The sequence below is a fragment of the Myxocyprinus asiaticus genome, chromosome 36, assembly GCF_019703515.2.
Source record: "Myxocyprinus asiaticus isolate MX2 ecotype Aquarium Trade chromosome 36, UBuf_Myxa_2, whole genome shotgun sequence".
NCBI lineage: Eukaryota > Metazoa > Chordata > Actinopteri > Cypriniformes > Catostomidae > Myxocyprinus > Myxocyprinus asiaticus.
In genome coordinates this window covers 37,502,860-37,520,240 of record NC_059379.1, presented here as the reverse complement: position 1 = coordinate 37,520,240, position 17,381 = coordinate 37,502,860, and the positions used below count along the sequence as shown (strand labels likewise).

Below are 17,381 nucleotides of genomic sequence, written 5' to 3'. Positions count from 1 at the left end.
AAGGTCCGTTTTCATTCCAGCTCAAAAATTAACTATAACGGCCACCATATCGGTAATCGGTGAATTTTCCCCCTCTAAAATTGGTATTGTATCGGTCTCAAAAATCCCATATCGGTCTGGCCCTAGAAGTAACACACACCTGCATCTTGACAAAATAGGAGTTGAAGATTTCTGCAGAAGTTTCCAAGTTAGAAGTCTGACATAAAGAGTCATTCTGTTGCACTTTCCCCAGTTGAAAGGTGGAAATACAGAGTATGGTGGCTTTCCCCACAGGAGCGAACACTTGGGGAGACACACACACACCAGGTGTGTGGCAGTTGTCTCAGCACGCTGTTAGTGTTTCAAACAGTGTTGAGTAGACAAAATGACCAAAAAAGTGTGTGTGTGGAATATCAATAAAAATAATCTGATTTTTTTTTTTTTTTTGGGGGGGGGTAATTCAGTCAGTGAATTACTTCCAAATATTTCCTCTTATTTAATTGTCTTTTTATTTGGAGCTTGACAATATTCAAATAACAAAAACACCCAACTTGGTTTTAAATCATTCTTACCATAATGCTAAATTTCACATTATGCCACATTTCAGTCTATGTTGTTAACCAACATTATTTTAAACTTTCCTCAAGAAACTTGAGATCTTCCCAAAGCAATATGACAGGGAATAATACATAAGTAAAAAAATACAAATAATGCAAAGAAAATAAACACTTCTTGCACAAAATAAATATCAAATAAATATAAAAATGTCTTGGAAAAAAAAAATTATGGCTGAATTAACGTTATTGCATATTTTGGCTTTCTTATAATTATTTTGCGTGCAGATTGCTTGTATTATGAGTGATTATCGTTGTGCAACACAGTTTGCAGATTATATTTTTGTGCTGTGTGTTGGCTTTTGTGTACCTACACTACAGATGTTGCACATGTTTTAATAATATTCTCTTCATTTTCTTGACTTCTTTGGCAGTCATCCCGTTATGTGGATGTGTTTTTCTCAGGGTTTTTCCTGGGTCAAAAAGTATTGAGTAGCGTGAGTGATCTTGCTCCGATCTCCTGTATCTCAGGTATCCTGCTGGACTTGTGTGCACTTGCGTGCTCCAGAGATAATGGCAGGGGTGGTTCTAGATAATTTTTACTGGGGGGGGGGCCAGGGTGTGCTTGTAGGGGGGCATTCCTTAAATGTACATACATAAAACATAATTTGCAGATTTAATATTTGCGGACATGAGTATTTGCAGAATTTTTTTTTTTTTTAAAACAACCAAAGATTAACCAAATTTGAGTAAAAATTTAAAAATTGTAATTTTAAAATATATAAACAAACAGGCTCATGACAAATGTTTCAATTAGCCAATACACCCTAACATTCTGGTTTTACCCACAAACTTTGAGCCATATTGCCATGCTGTTCTTTAGAATGACTAATGCAGTAAAATTCTTGGGTAAAATCAAGATTTTAGATTAGAATTTAATCGGTATGCTATAATCAGCATGTACAGGTCTTGTAAATGGTCACCATTTCCTTTAAGATTCTAAGAATTTTTAAGCATATTTTTAAATTCACTAGTTCATTTTAAATGGTCCAGTGTAACAAGTGAATTTTTAAATGTATCCATCTCAATTACTATGAGTTTAAAAATGTTGCATGCAAGTGACCAATAAGATGGCTTTAATATGTATTTTTTAATCATTTAACATGTCTGTCAATGTCTGCACATTCCTTATTGAGAGCACTTGGTGTGCGCCTCTTGTTAGAGAATGTGGTTAATAATAAATATTAACCTCGATTCTCCATTATTGAGCACACGTGTGCCTCTCCCTTGTGATTGGTGTGCTGTGCGTTAAGTGTTTGTTTGATAAATGGTGTTCATAAAGAGGACGTTGTGATTGTTATCTTCCCTGTAAACTATTTAGTGCTTCTCTTGCATTTCATTTGCAAGAGAAGCAGCAGGATCAACTATGCAGCTTTGTTCTCTCTCTCTCCCGGTTAGTTGCGCGTTTGCTTTTTATTCTTGGGCCTGTTCTTAACTTTACCAATATTAATCTGTATATATTATTAGGTTGAAGTGCGTTGATGTGGTGAGTTTAGTGTATAAGAGCCTTTCTCACTGAAGGTATGGCATTTATTTGGGCATTAGTGTTGTGGTTTATAAGGATTTCAGTTTTATGTTTTTAAGTGTATTTATAATAAATTTGCCATTGCAGATGTGGTGTGGCACTGTATAATGCTAGCTGCTGTTTTTTCATACCTGTTACTTTACATCTGTTCCTGTGTGCACTACATTTGTCTACTGCATTGTACAGTGCAAAAAATTAAAGACAGTGGGGAAAAAAAGTGTGTACAGTATGTTGTTCCAAAAATGAAAACCCGACAAATACACATACAAAAAAATACTGTATAATGAATGCTTGCCAAATAAGAGAGATCTCTAACGAGTTGGACTCAGGTGCATTCAATAAGGCAGAAAAACAGATGCAGATCGGGTTTCGTGATAACGTAGGAAATTGTGCTATAAAAGTAACCGAACTTACACTTACACCAGCACGTATAATCCACATTAAGTAGAACTGAAACTGGAGCTGGCAGGTTCAAAGATGCGAAACTAACGCTAAACTTCTACCTTATCTCCAGATGTTGTTAGCTCGTTGATTGTTTGACATTTGGTTTCTCCTGCCCATGCTCTCTGGAGCTGACAATTTTACAATGATATCATTAGAACAATTAGGTTAAAGAATATATGATTATATCAGACAGGCATAAAAAAAATTGAACTCAAATGGTCAATGCTTGTTGTAGCTGGAGAATTATGCATAAAAATGCTCTTATGGGCTTTCATTAACTAGCGCTTGTAAGGGACCATCTGAAAATTACACCCACAGCACAAAAATGTTGGAGGTGTCCAAGTATTCATTAATTATTTCAATTAAAGTGTAAGTTATGAATACAGATTACAACCTTTAGAATGTGTAAATGCTTTTTTTAATAAGTGTTTAAGACAGAACATGCGAGGCAGTTGCATTGAACACTTGGACACCAGTGATGTTTTAGTACAGTGTGTGGAATTTTCAGACAATCTTTTATGAAACACAAGGGAATATTTAATAACTAGATTGAAAAGTTTGTGGACAAACTTTAGGTTGGCTTGACAGCCTAGTCTGAAAGTTTATAGATAGGCAGGCAGGCAGGCAGGCAGGCAGGCAGGCAGACTGATAGCTCATTTTGTTGTTAGGCAGTTACCAGGGTGATACGCAAAAGGCTCCTTGCTAGCCTGAGTAAATGACCCAACCAGGAAGTCTCTATGATGTTCTGGTGCAGAGATATGTGATTTGTTACTTGGTTGCTAGGCAGTTTCCAGGGTGATACTAACAAAGCTTCTTGCTGGCCTGAGTCAATCGAGTCAACAATAAAGTCTATGATATTCTGATCTGGAGATATCCATCAAAGCTCGTTTTAATGGAAGTCAATGTGTTTTGGTTGCTAGGGTGCACTAAATGGTTGCTAGGGTGTGGCTAAGTATTTTCTAGCATGATATTTAAAGGCTCCTTGCTGGTCTAAGTCAAATAAGCCAAAGTTGAAGCCTCTACGATGTTGTGGTGCCATCTGGTTTCTAGGAAGTTGTCAGGGTGATCCTAAAAAGGCTGCTAGCTGGACTGAATGTAATGAGTCAAACCTGAAGACTCTGACATTCTGATCAGGAGATATCATCTAAACCATTTTGAATGGCAGTCAATGGGTTTTGGTTGCTAGGGTGTATTAAATGTCTGCTAGGTTGTATACAGTTGCTAGGGTGTTAAAGTGATAGAGTGAAAAAGAATAAAAAGATAGAAAGTATGAGTGGTGGAGTGATAGGATGTAGCTTGAATCCTCTAAAGGAGTTATTACAGGGAAAAAGTTTTCATACCTTGCATGGAATTCATAGTGATATGAGGCCTTTTCGGAAGTCCGATACTGGAATACCGTAATTTCGATCAGTTTGAAAAGATATGGCACTTATTCAGGATTAGTCTGAAGGTCTGTGCCGAGTTTGGTACATGTAGCTTAAAAGCTCTAGAAGGAGTTAGAGTCAGAAATTTAGTCTCGGAATAATAATAATAAGTTTAAATAGTATATCAGAAGGCTTTCCCAAGCCAACATAAATGTTGAACTTTAAACTTTACTCTGCTAAATATTATTATACAGTCATAATGTATTGATGTGATGTTTTGCTTAAATATAATTTGTTTGGTCTATTTATTATGATGTGGGGTCACTGAACTTTCAGTGGGATGGAAAATGAGAATACCACTCTTAACATTCTTCCACTCCACTTTACCACCCCCACCAAATGCAAAATTAATGTCTTTGAATTTAATTGGGCAGCTGTTAAATGTTTTAAACCCTGTCCTTTCTTAAGTACCTGGATACTTACATTTTGCGATATACACAATATAGCAAAATCTCTGTCGACTGACCATTTATATCATCACCATGATATATAGTCTTATCGCCCAGCTCTATTTGTTATTGTTGTAAATTTGTATTATTACATATTTTCTTAACCTGTATGTGGCAACAGTATATTAAAGAAATGCGTGAAGGGAGAGAAGTGCTCAGTATTATGAAGTTACTTCAGATTTGGATAGTAACTTTAAGTGGACAAGCATATTTGGAATTACAAATGTGCAATTAGTGAATATAGAGGGCTGTAAATATAACGCACTGATCTCTTTAGCCTCATGCGTACAGAGAACAGAGCTGCGCACATACTTACTGTTGTAATCCGGGCAGTATGAGATTTGGAGTTGTCCGGCTGGAAAATTAGTCCCTCCAGGATTTTGCGGTGTTGCGATCGCAAGAATTCTTGCAAATACAACCAATCTCTACATTATTTGTGGAAGCTTAAAAAAAAATGTCTGCAAATTTTCAGCAAAAAACATACATCTGAGGGAATCCCATCGCTTTCCTTCATGTTTGACAGCGACAAAACAAATGCTTGAAAAGCTTGAGGCAGTCGCAACACATCCGAATGCACAGCTGCCATTGCAGCATCTCCATAGTAACAGTGTCAAATGCAAACCTTCGCTGCCATTTCGCGATTAAAAATGTTTTTTTATGGAAACAATGAATTCCTAGCGAGCCCTTTACACCTAGAATGAATGTTTGTTCCGAATTGTGCATTGACAAAGCTAAGCTTTTTTACGGTGAGTGTGTCTAATTTTTTTCTTCACCCGGCGAAGAAACGCCCCGACCAATAAAATTTGAGCTGTGAATCAGCAGAACAGGTGGCGCTAAGGCACAGAAAGCTGTTTTGACCACTGACATTAAACAAACTCCTGAGGAAATCCTGAATAAGCTGTGAGGATCTGTGTTCCGTTTGCATCAAACGTCTTAAAAACGGAAACAGTTTTTTCTCCTATGGGTTCTTTTAACATGCAAATGTTATTGCTGTATCACTGCCTTGCATCCCCTTGAATAAGCTCTCTGATCTTACATGGATTATCTTGATAATGTATTCCATATTGCTTTTTTTTTTTTTTTTTTTTTTTTGCATTTTAATCTCGTGAGTTCTCTTATATCTCTAATATAACACATTGCGGTATATTTTCCTGGGGATCACCTTTTTTAATAAATAACTGTATGGATCTTAAGTGTTTTTATTCACCAAATATTAATAAAATTAATGCTGTGACTTGCAATGCACTGTATGTCTTTGTATCAGAATGCCTTTGTATACCAAAAATGTGATGGTGTCTCCTTAAAATCGTTATTTCTGTGCATTTGTACAGAAATAGTCATTAACAGCTGTCATTGGCAAGTGTTAAAGTATCTAATAATGGTTCAGACTGAAGATGGTTTTGTTGGGTGAGGTGTTGTATTTCTTGCATTACTTAGGCTCTTTCAGCATTTAAATGCCATCACATTTAATTAGTAACATGTTTTGAGCAACTTTAGATACACATGCAATAAGATACAATCAGTATAGTTCAAATTGACAGCATCTGTTAGAACAGTCGTTATACAGTGTGTGTGCATTACACATTGATTTTAAACAAACGTACTTAACACAAGTATATAGAGAATGCCTGGCAGTGGCATGTAATCAGCATTGTTCCAAATGATAACATTTTATTTTATATTAATATTATTTTTTTTTACACTCAATTCATTCTAATCACCTCTCAGACTGTGTAAACATGACAATACTGCCGGTCAACTTGTCCAGCAGGTGAACTGAAATAGGTGTGAAGTTCTTTCTCATTGATCAAATCAACAACAAACTCTTTATTACTGCTGCAGCTTGTAGAGTAATCAGTTTTCTTTTTTCGATCTGCTTGTACCTCTTTTTCTTATGTCATAGGCAGAGGGCAGACCAGCTGAAAGGTGCATTGAGCCACCTACTGTATCGGGATAAATTGCTTGTTGATTAGCGCCACCTATTGTAAAGACGTGAATGTGATAATGCCTGTTATTTGCGTCGCTTTTTATGTGCAAAGGCCATTTGTCAGTGATTCGGCTCTCATAATCACATTGCCTTTGGTGTGAAAATTCTTTAAGCATCTCTGCCTCGTCAGAGGCCCAGTACAATTGCACAGCTGCATAATGGATTAATGGGGAAAAATTCCACTTGATAAACCTAATAAGTTACAAGTAACGATGTGTCTTCAGTGCTCAAATGCTAAATAAGAAAAAATTGTGTTACACAGTGGTAAACACTCGACTGTCCCTACTTTTTTTTTATAAAAAAAAAAAAAAAAAAAAAAAATATTGAATTCACTAGTTAAAAAATGTATAACGTGAAAAATAATCATATAATGTGTTGTTGTAGTGCTTTCAATATAGCACAGGGTGAATAGAATTTACAAATAACTCCTTTTTGTTTTTATTAGCATTTTTCATACTGTCCCAACTTTTGCGGAATCGGAGTTGTATACAGTATGTTATAATACAATTTAATGATAGGAAATTAGTTATACAACATTTTTTTTATATACTAAAAAAAAAAAAATCACTTAAAAATATTTTGAAAACATATTTGTATCATTTATTGACAAGGCTGTGATAAAGCAAATATTTCTGGACGTGGAGATATCCCATTGCTGCAGGCCATTCTTGAGATTTGCCTTTAAAGGGATTGCATTCCAGTTCAAGGTCCTATCCTTTTGAGTTGTCCTTGGCCCTTCGCACATGTACGAAATGTGTCAGTGCGGTGCTCGCTCCACTGAGGCCGAGCGGTGTCAAGGTTGCCTCGACGATTGGTTGCTGATAGCTCAATCGAAGGTACAAGTGTGCAAGCACAGAGACCTGTTGCTAGCACTCTGGGGCATTAAGGACAACTGGGATTGAGATCCGGGCTCTTTGCTGGCCATGGCAGAACATTGACATTCCTGTCTTGCAGGAAATCACGCACAGAACGAGCAGTATGGCTGGTGGCATTGTCATGCTGGAGGGCCATGTCAGGAGGAGCCTGCAGGAAGGGTACCACATGATGGAGGAGGATGTCTTCCCTGTAACTCACCGCATTGAGATTGCCTGCAATGACAACAAGCTCAGTCCGATGATGCTGTGACACACCGCCCCAGACCATGATGGACCCTCCACCTCCAAATCGATCCCGCTCCAGAGTATAGGCCTTGGTGTAACGTTCATTCCTTCGACGATAAATGTTAGTCCGACCATCACTCCTGGTGAGACAAAACCACGACTCATCAGTGAAGAGCACTTTTTGCCATTCCTGTCTGGTCAAGCAAAGGTGGGTTTGTGCCCATAGGCGATGTTGTTGCCGGTGATGTCTGGTAAGGACCTGCTTTACAACAGGCCTACAAGTCCGCAGTCCAGCCTCTCTCAGTCTATTGCATAAGGCACGTTCACGCAGATGAGCAGGGACCCTGGGCATCTTTATTTTGGTGTTTTTCAGAGTCAGTAGAAGTTATTTGGATTTTTACAAAATTATCTTTTAAAATACAGTGTCCTGAAAAAGGGACGTTTCTTTTTTTGCTGAGTTATTTTTATATATATACTGTGTGTGTGTGTGTGTGTGTGTGTGTGTATATATATATATATCTCTCTCTCTCTCTCTCAGTGGCCACTACACAAAGTCAGTGTGTATATATACTGTATATACAATACATTTATATACAGTATATATACATACTGTATATCAGTGGTCACTACACAAAAATAACTCTTTCAAGAACACTTCACAGGGGAGCCTGGGGAAAGATGCTGACTACCACCCCTGGAGTCGTGAATTTGAATCCAGGGCATGCTGAGTGACTCCAGACAGGTCTCCTAAGCAACCAAATTGGCCCGGTTGCTAGGGAGGGTAGAGTCACATGGGGTAACCTGCTTATGGTCGCTATAATGTGGTTCGCTCTCGGTGGGGCACGTGGTAAATTGTGTGTGGATGCCGCGGAGAATAGCGCGAAGCCTCCACACGCGCTATGTCTCTGCGGTAATGCGCTCAACAAACCACATGATAAGATGCGTGAATTGACGGTCTCGGACGCGGAGGCAACTGAGCTTCGTCCTCCGCCACCCGGATTGAGGCGAGTCACTACGCCACCACGAGAACTTAGAGCGCATTGGGAATTCCAAATTGGGGAGAAAAAAAATGCACAAGTCATCATGAAATAAAAATGTACATTATTTTTAATATACTGTATGTTCCTGGTCTTCAGTGCTGGCTAGTAATGGATTACATGTAATTGTAATGATGGAGTCTTGAGAAGTGGAGCTAAATTCAGCTTTAATTAAAGACAAAGCACAAGAAACTAGAAAACAGGAACACTCCAACACAACAGATTTACAAGGACAAGAACCGGCATAGACTTGGAGGACATAAGGGCACTGTATACACAAGGACTAATAAGGTTAACAAACAGGAATCCTGAATCTAGAAACAGAGACAAGACAAGAACCCCAAAACTATATTTGACTGCACCCCTTACTTGCTACTAGGGAAGTCCCATATATGTTACAGTAATCTGGATTTCTTGTAACCAAAATCAAGTACTTGTAATTAGATTAAAATACAATTTAAAATACTCAGTCGGATTAGTTACTTTTTTGTGGAATAAATGATTACATATTAACCAGGTAATGGCAGTAAGTTGTTCGTAATTTATCCCTCTAATTCTTCTTTTTGTAATATTTTAAATGTTGAATTCTAAATCAGCCTACCACTGATTCGTTAAGTAACACTCTGTCTACACTGGGCGCGTCTGTTGATTCGCAACGGCTTGTGGCTGGCTACACTGAACGCGTTGACATGAACATTTCTAAACCGTTTATTTGTGTTGTTGGCCATAGTAGTGCCAGTGCATGCAGCACAAAATGGAACGTGACACCTGTTTACTGTCAGCGTGACACGACTTCCCACAACGGACTTTTCCAGAGTAGACAACATAATTGGTTATAATGGTTTCTGTTGCTTTTGAAGCGACGTGCCGATCGCTTCTGGTGTAGACGGGGTGTAAGTCTTCGAGTGTTTTCGGAAGGTGGGTAGGGGTTGTGGAATAGTGTACACAGACCTGATGCTAACCACTAGCCATGTGGCCATACTTACACTGAAGATGGAGCGGTCATATTCAACATTTGGCCGTGGATTTACAAAAATTATTTCACTTTTAAGGAGACACAGGTAAAAAAATCATTACTTTGCTATGTAAACTCTGCTTTCCAAAATGTAATATCCTGTCCACTGAATAACGATTTTGCATAAAATCTAAAAAAGCATTTAGAGGTGTGCTTGCATGTTTTGTATCTAACCAACTCCTCATTATTTGAATTATCAATCTGTATGTAATTTAGCCATGTGTCGCTATGTCTTTGGAAGGCTTTTTTCCATCAAACGCATCAAAATGCACAAATACATGTCATGGAAGATGTTTGTAATGCTGAAATTGCCAGAGTAAGACCACGTTTGTTTATTGCGCCCGGGCACCTGTCCATAATCCTAGAAAATTTCTCTTAAGAAATCCATGCTAAACTAATAAATATACTTGAGTCAGTAATTGATGGAGGGCCTAGAGCACTTGCAGCATCACGGGGGAAACTATGCAAATACCTTCACATTTTTAGATATAAGTGTGGCGGAGTGAAACCCTCTCTGTGCTTTTTAAGGATCCACCACCACCTAATTACCACAGGAGATAGAGTGCAAATAAAATGTCCTGCTAGTCGGTGTCGGGGGCAGTGAATATGACGCAGTGCAAAAGGCATAGCAGTGTCGACAAGCAGAGCTACGAAGACACAAGAAGTGACACGAGATGTGACAGGTGTGGGTGAAGCCGAGTTGTGTGCCGAGCTGGTGTAAAGAAGAAAGTTGTTCTTTTGTGTATGTGGAAAAAGGAACGCGATTGGAGGAGAGAGAAGAAATGACAAAGGGACTAATTAGACAGTGCTCATCACTAAAAAGTGTGGCATTGATCATAAAGTTGTCGAAAGCACTACTTCATGTGGAGTGGTGTGAATTAAGAGGAACTGTAAGCTACCATCTGACCAGCCGAAGAGCTCTACAGTCAAGGTGTGATGGAAACAAAAGGTCCAAAGCTATAGTGATGTCCAGTTCGTGAACGAATCATTCTTTTGAACCAGTTCACCAAATCGACTGAATCTTAACCTGTCTCTTGAACGTGCATGACACTCCTACTCAAAATGAGCCAATAACCTGGAGTTATATTATCCTAGAACTGTTGATATCTGCTTTTCCTAACCCTTCTTTGCAATGAAGTCAAGTCATTATTATTTGTATAGCGCATTTCACAACACACATCATTTCAAAGCAGCTTTACAGAAATCATGCATTAACAGAAAATGAAACCGGAATATCTATAAAGTCTTAGTGATTATTGTGTAGTTTGATAAAATATGATTGTGAATTGTGTTTAAAAATAAGAAATTAAATAATAATTGTATTTGGAATCTCAGTGAGCAAGCCGAAGGCGACTGTGGCAAGGAACACAAAACTCCATAAGATGTTGGTTAATGGAGAAAAATAACCTTGGGAGAAACCAAGCTCACTGTGGGGCTAGTTCCCCTCTGGCAAACATCATGAATATAATGCCAATATTGCTTAATTATGTACAGTGCAAGTCATGGTTTAAAATAATTAAACTAAGTAAGTGTTAAGGGTAAGTGTTTAAACAAAGATTTTGTAAGAACTGTAAGATTAATGACCAATGTCTTTGAAGTTCATACTGGATTAACTGCAGAAGTTCACATGGATGCATTGTCATTTGTTAGTTGGCTGATGAAGGATTTTGTTGGCAATTAATTTATCGTCTATGTATTCCATTATAAGAGTGTAGTCCATCATTAGACCGAGGTGATGCAGGCTGAGATCAGTGAGGTGCATTGCAGGTCAATCGGCCAGTCATTTCGGCGTGGTCTATCCTAAATCCAAGGTTCAGGCAATGGCATATGATGTATCCCATGTCTTATGGTTTGAGTTGGCATCAATTCATCCTCTGAAGTCCATCGTAATGGACTGAAGTGATGTTTGGCTGGCACCGGCTGCATTTAGTCATCATCACTCAGAGACTCGTAGCAATGGAGTCCAACACGAAGCAGGAATGGAGCTGGATCCAGCCGGTTCTGGTGTCCTCAGAATAGGAGTCCCGAGGTTGAGACAGGGATACAAATAGAATAATATTAGCATAGATGCCATTCAATTTATTGCAGAGATACAGATCGTGGTCAGAGTTTCTGGTTTCTGGTTCCAGCAGACCTAACTAAAGCAGCCTAATTGTGAGTTGAAGGATAAATTAGGTGTATGCCTGGCTAAATAGATGAGTCTTTAGTCTAGACTTAAACTGATTGAGTGTGTCTGCATCTCGAACAGTGTTAGGGAGACTATTCCATAGTTTAAGAGACAAATAGGAAAAGGATCTACCTCCTATTGTGGATTTTGATATTCTAGGAACTATTAACAAGCCATAATTTTGTGATCGTAATGAACGTGATGGAATATAGCATGTCAGAAGGTCACTTAAGTACTGTGGAGCTAGACCATTCAAAGCTTTGTATGTAGTTGACAGAATTTTAAAATTAATACGAAATTTAACAGGTAGCCAATGTAACGACGATAAAATTGGGCTAATATGATCATACAGGTGCATCTCAATAAATTAGAATATCGTGGAAAAGTTCATTTATTTCAGTAATTCAACTCAAATTGTGAAACTCGTGTATTAAATAAATTCAATGCACACAGACTGAAGTAGTTTAAGTCTTTGGTTCTTTTAATTGTGATGATTTTGGCTCACATTTAACAAAAACCCACCAATTCACTATCTCAAAAAATTAGAATACATCATAAGACCAATAAAAAAAACATTTTTAGTGAATTGTTGGCCTTCTGGAAAGTATGTTCATTTACTGTATGTGTACTCAATACTTGGTAGGGGCTCCTTTTGCTTTAATTACTGCCTCAATTCGGCATGGCATGGAGGTGATCAGTTTGTGGCACTGCTGAGGTGGTATGGAAGCCCAGGTTTCTTTGACAGTGGCCTTCAGCTCATCTGCATTTTTTGGTCTCTTGTTTCTCATTTTCCTCTTGACAATACCCCATAGATTCTCTATGGGGTTCAGGTCTGGTGAGTTTGCTGGCCAGTCAAGCACACCAACACCATGGTCATTTAACCAACTTTTGGTGCTTTTGGCAGTGTGGGCAGGTGCCAAATCCTGCTGGAAAATGAAATCAGCATCTTTAAAAAGCTGGTCAGCAGAAGGAAGCATGAAGTGCTCCAAAATTTCTTGGTAAACGGGTGCAGTGACTTTGGTTTTCAAAAAACACAATGGACCAACACCAGCAGATAACATTGCACCCCAAATCATCACAGACTGTGGAAACTTAACACTGGACTTCAAGCAACTTGGGCTATGAGCTTCTCCACCCTTCCTCCAGACTCTAGGACCTTGGTTTCCAAATGAAATACAAAACTTGCTCTCATCTGAAAAGAGGACTTTGGAACACAGGGCAACAGTCCAGTTCTTCTTCTCCTTAGCCCAGGTAGGTCGCCTCTGACGTTGTCTGTGGTTCAGGAGTGGCTTAACAAGAGGAATACGACAACTGTAGCCAAATTCCTTGACATGTCTGTGTGTGGTGGCTCTTTGATGCCTTGACCCCAGCCTCAGTCCATTCCTTGTGAAGTTCACCCAAATTCTTGAATCGATTTTGCTTGACAGTCATAAGGCTGCGGTTCTCTCGGTTGGTTGTGCATCTTTTTCTTCCACACTTTTTCCTTCCACTCAATTTTCTGTTAACATGCTTGGATACAGCACTCTGTGAACAGCCAGCTTCTTTGGCAATGAATGTTTGTGGCTTACCCTCCTTGTGAAGGGTGTCAATGATTGTCTTCTGGACAACTGTCAGATCAGCAGTCTTCCCCATGATTGTGTAGCCTTGTGAACCAAACTGAGAGACCATTTTGAAGGCTCAGGAAACCTTTGCTGGTGTTTTGAGTTGATTAGCTGATTGGCATGTCACCATATTCTAATTTTTTGAGAGAGTGAATTGGTGGGTTTTTGTTAAATGTGAGCCAAAATCATCACAATTAAAAGAACCAAAGACTTAAACTACTTCAGTCTGTGTGCATTGAATTTATTTAATACACGAGTTTCACAATTTGAGTTGAATTACTGAAATAAATGAACTTTTCCACGACATTCTAATTTATTGAGATGCACCTGTATTTCTTGGTTCTAGTCAGCACTCTGGCAGCTGCATGTTGAACCAATTGAAGTTTATTTATTGAACTTGCTAGACATCCTCCCAGTAATGCATTACAATAATCTAGTCTTGAGGTGATGAACGCATGAATTTGTTTTTCGGCATCAGCAACAGAGAGCATGTGTTGTAACTTAGCAATATTTCTGAGGTGGAAGAATGCTGTTCTACAAACATTGGAAATTAGATTTTCAAAGGACAGACTGGTATCGAATATAGCACCTATGTTCTTCGCTGTAGAAGACAATGTAACAGTACATCTATTGAGAGTCAAATTATATTTTAGCTGCTCATTTTTGAGGTTTTTGGTCCAATAATTAATACCTCTGTTTTGTCGGAATTGAGTAGAAGGAAATTTCTGGCCATCCAATCTTTGATTTCATTGATACACTCTGCTGATTTGGAGAATTGTGAATTCATTGGGTTTAGAAGAAATATAAAGTTGGGTATCATCAGCATAACAGTGGAAACTTATTCCATGATTCCTGACAATATCTCCCAGGGGAAGCATATATAAGGAGAAAAGAAGAGGCCCTAAAACAGATCCCTGTGGCACTCCATTCTTTTGATTTGACAATTCCTCATTTACACATACAATGTGGTAGCGGTCTGATAAATAGGACCTAAACCATGCTAATGCAAGTCCACTAATGCCAACATAATTCTCCAGCCTATTCAATAGAATATCGTGATCTATCGTTTCGAAGGCAGTACTAAGATCTAAAAGCAATAGAAGAGAAATGCAGCCGTGATCAGATGATAAGAGCAAGTCATTTGTAACTCTGATAAGTGCAGTCTTGTACTGTGATGGAGCCTAAATCCTGACTGAAATTCTTCATATATACCATTTCTCTGTAGAAATTAACTTAGTTGGGAGGACACTACCTTTTCTAGTGTTTTCGACATAAATGGTAGGTTAAAAATCAGTTTGTAATTAGCCAATTCTCCATGAACTGCTCATACTAGTTCACAAATTGGACTGAACGCTCCATTCGCAACTGTTCTCGAGTCAACAGTATAGTGAGTCGCTTGTAACAGTTCTCGATTCAACAGTAGACTGAACTGAGGATCGCCTCTTTCTGAGGTGTTCGGCACACTGGTAACTGATGAACTGCTGACATTGAGTATGCCTGTGATTAAGGGGCGAAATGTATGTTTCTGGTGTATTTTGCTGAACATCAGAAAGTATAACAAATAAAACATACTGGAAATATGTTTATGACTTGATTAAGATTTATTCATGTAATCTGAATGGCAATCCAATATTGATTACAAAAGTAATCTACCCAGCACTGCTGGTCTTATTGTGCATGATCCATTGGTGCATGGTAATGTAATCTTTCATCAAAATGTTTTTCATTCTCAAAGTTTTTGTCCAAACCAACTGCGAAAAAAGGACATTTTGTCATTTGCCGGGTTTCTGTTTCTTAGGTGCCATGTTGGGTAGACAGCCAAAACAACATTGAAATCTGTGAAGTCCAAATTCACAAAACAGTTGCACCACTTCTGTATTTCAGCACAAAAACCTGTCTTTTATAACCCGCAATCCAGTTTAGTCAGACACTAACGGTCTGTTCCAAAACCACATAGGCACTTAGGCAGCTGCCTTCTATGGAAGCATAATTAGGCACCTAGGTAAAATAGGTACAATTAAAACTCTTATGGCTCATGGAAAGCAGATATAAAATAAAATTTTATATAAAAAGAGAAAAGTTCAGGAATTGTGGCATGTTTGCACTGTTACCTCGTTTGCATAAATACTTTACTGAATCTCAAACAATGTTACAAGTAAATGGCACTACCATTCTTAGTGAATTTAATTTCCCCTGAAATTTCCTCTGATTGGCTGAGATTGTTGTCACATTGCACAGCTTATCGCTGGATACTTATGCTTATCACTGGAAACCTCTCGCATGAGGTCTGGTTAGGGCATGAAGTGGTGACTTTTCACGATCCTCCATATGGATAAAATCAAGTACCACCCAACATTTATTTTTCAAATTGAATATCCCGTTTCAATCTAAAATATGTCAGATTATGGAAGTAAAATGGGTAACAAATTGCATTTCATTTTGAGTTTAAAGTATTAATTTAGAATTTTTCGCCATGACCAGAACATTTCCTGCAGTGACAGTTATTTTTCAACACTATCAAGCAATCAACTAATAGACTACGTGCAGTGTTTTATAGAATTTTTAATAATGCAGTTTTAACAGTAAAGTGTATTTGATCACACTATATGTAATATTACCCTGCCGTTTACACTGCAGTGAATCTGCAGCGACACACAACCTTACTAGAACTGATCTGTGAATGAGGGTGACATGATACCACATATCTACACGCATGCACAAGTGTCAGTACAGCGCTCTGCACATACAGACACTTTATTATGAAACAGATGCTGCGAGTGAGTGAGTGCCAAAAGCATCTTTACAATATCCTGCAAAGAAGAGTGTTTGATAAGGCTCAGACAAGAGAACAGGACTGCACTCTTAGATGATACATGAAACAAATGAAGAAATGTATAACCTTGCACAAAGTTGTCCTGAAAAGTAAACTAAATCTGACAAAACCTCCCTTTGGGGACATTCAGGAACCTAATTTCGAATAATGTTTAATAAAATAAAGCAAATACTGTTTTCTTGTAGGAGTGCTGCACCACAAGACAGATAAAGATGAAGATATTAGTACTAAGAGTAAAATTTTTATGATGGCATTAAAAAAAACAAAAAAAAAAACAATTATATATAATATAATATGTGTGTGTGTGTGTGTGTGTGTGTGTGTGTGTGTGTGTGTGTATAATATATTTTTTTATTTTGATGTTTGGAGGAGAGTTCAGTAGAGGCTGATCTTAGACTACTAAACATGTTTTTATAAAGTTTCTGTGGAAGCATATCGAGACCTACATGGAAATTTAGACTACAGAATTCCACAGATAGAAACTGCTGTCAATTTCAAAATTTTACGCATCGTCCTAATGCTTTTCAGCATTTTACCAACAATCAATGGAGAAAATTGAAAAAAACTGCATAGATTTCGTTTGAACCTAAACAAACGTTATCATTATCATCATGTTTGCCTAATTACTCATATATTAAAGGATTATTTCAATATTTATAAAAACTAAAATATTTGAATCTGACTTGTTAATTTGAACTCTAGATGTGACAATTAACAAATTTTTTGTGGCAAATGTTATTTGTATTTTTAAACAGCAGATTTTTTGTTTTGAATTTTATAGAGGTGGAATTTCCTGTAAATATTCAGATTGTAAAATGACAGGTTCAAATGATCAGATTAAGAAGAAATTCAAACTCTAAATACAAATCTCTTAAATTCACATCTTAGAAATTTAGATGGTAGAAAAGGCCAAAGGTCAAGCTATTGTGTTCCACAGCCTAGGAAAAGTAGAGGTTATCAGAATAGTCAAATGTGGCATTTTAGCCAATCACAGAATTCTCTGGCGTGATCGGATGTAGTGTACAGTAGGACTGTATTGAGTAATTACTGAGCCAATTGGACCACGCCAGAGAATTCTGGTAGCTCTGTGATTGGCCAAAATGCTAAGTTTTACTATTATTTTTTTATTATACTATAATTTATTTTATAATATATAATTGTTATACTAACCTCTACTTTACTCTGTGGACATGGACGTTTAAACTT

General features: G+C 37.8%; 1 protein-coding gene across 1 annotated transcript in view; it reads left to right on the top strand.

The window, feature by feature from the left end:
* The window catches only part of LOC127427097 (receptor tyrosine-protein kinase erbB-2-like), a 118,913-nt gene that overhangs the window by 29,028 nt on the left and 72,504 nt on the right, over positions 1-17,381 (top strand). The gene's annotated exons all lie outside the window — the stretch shown is intronic.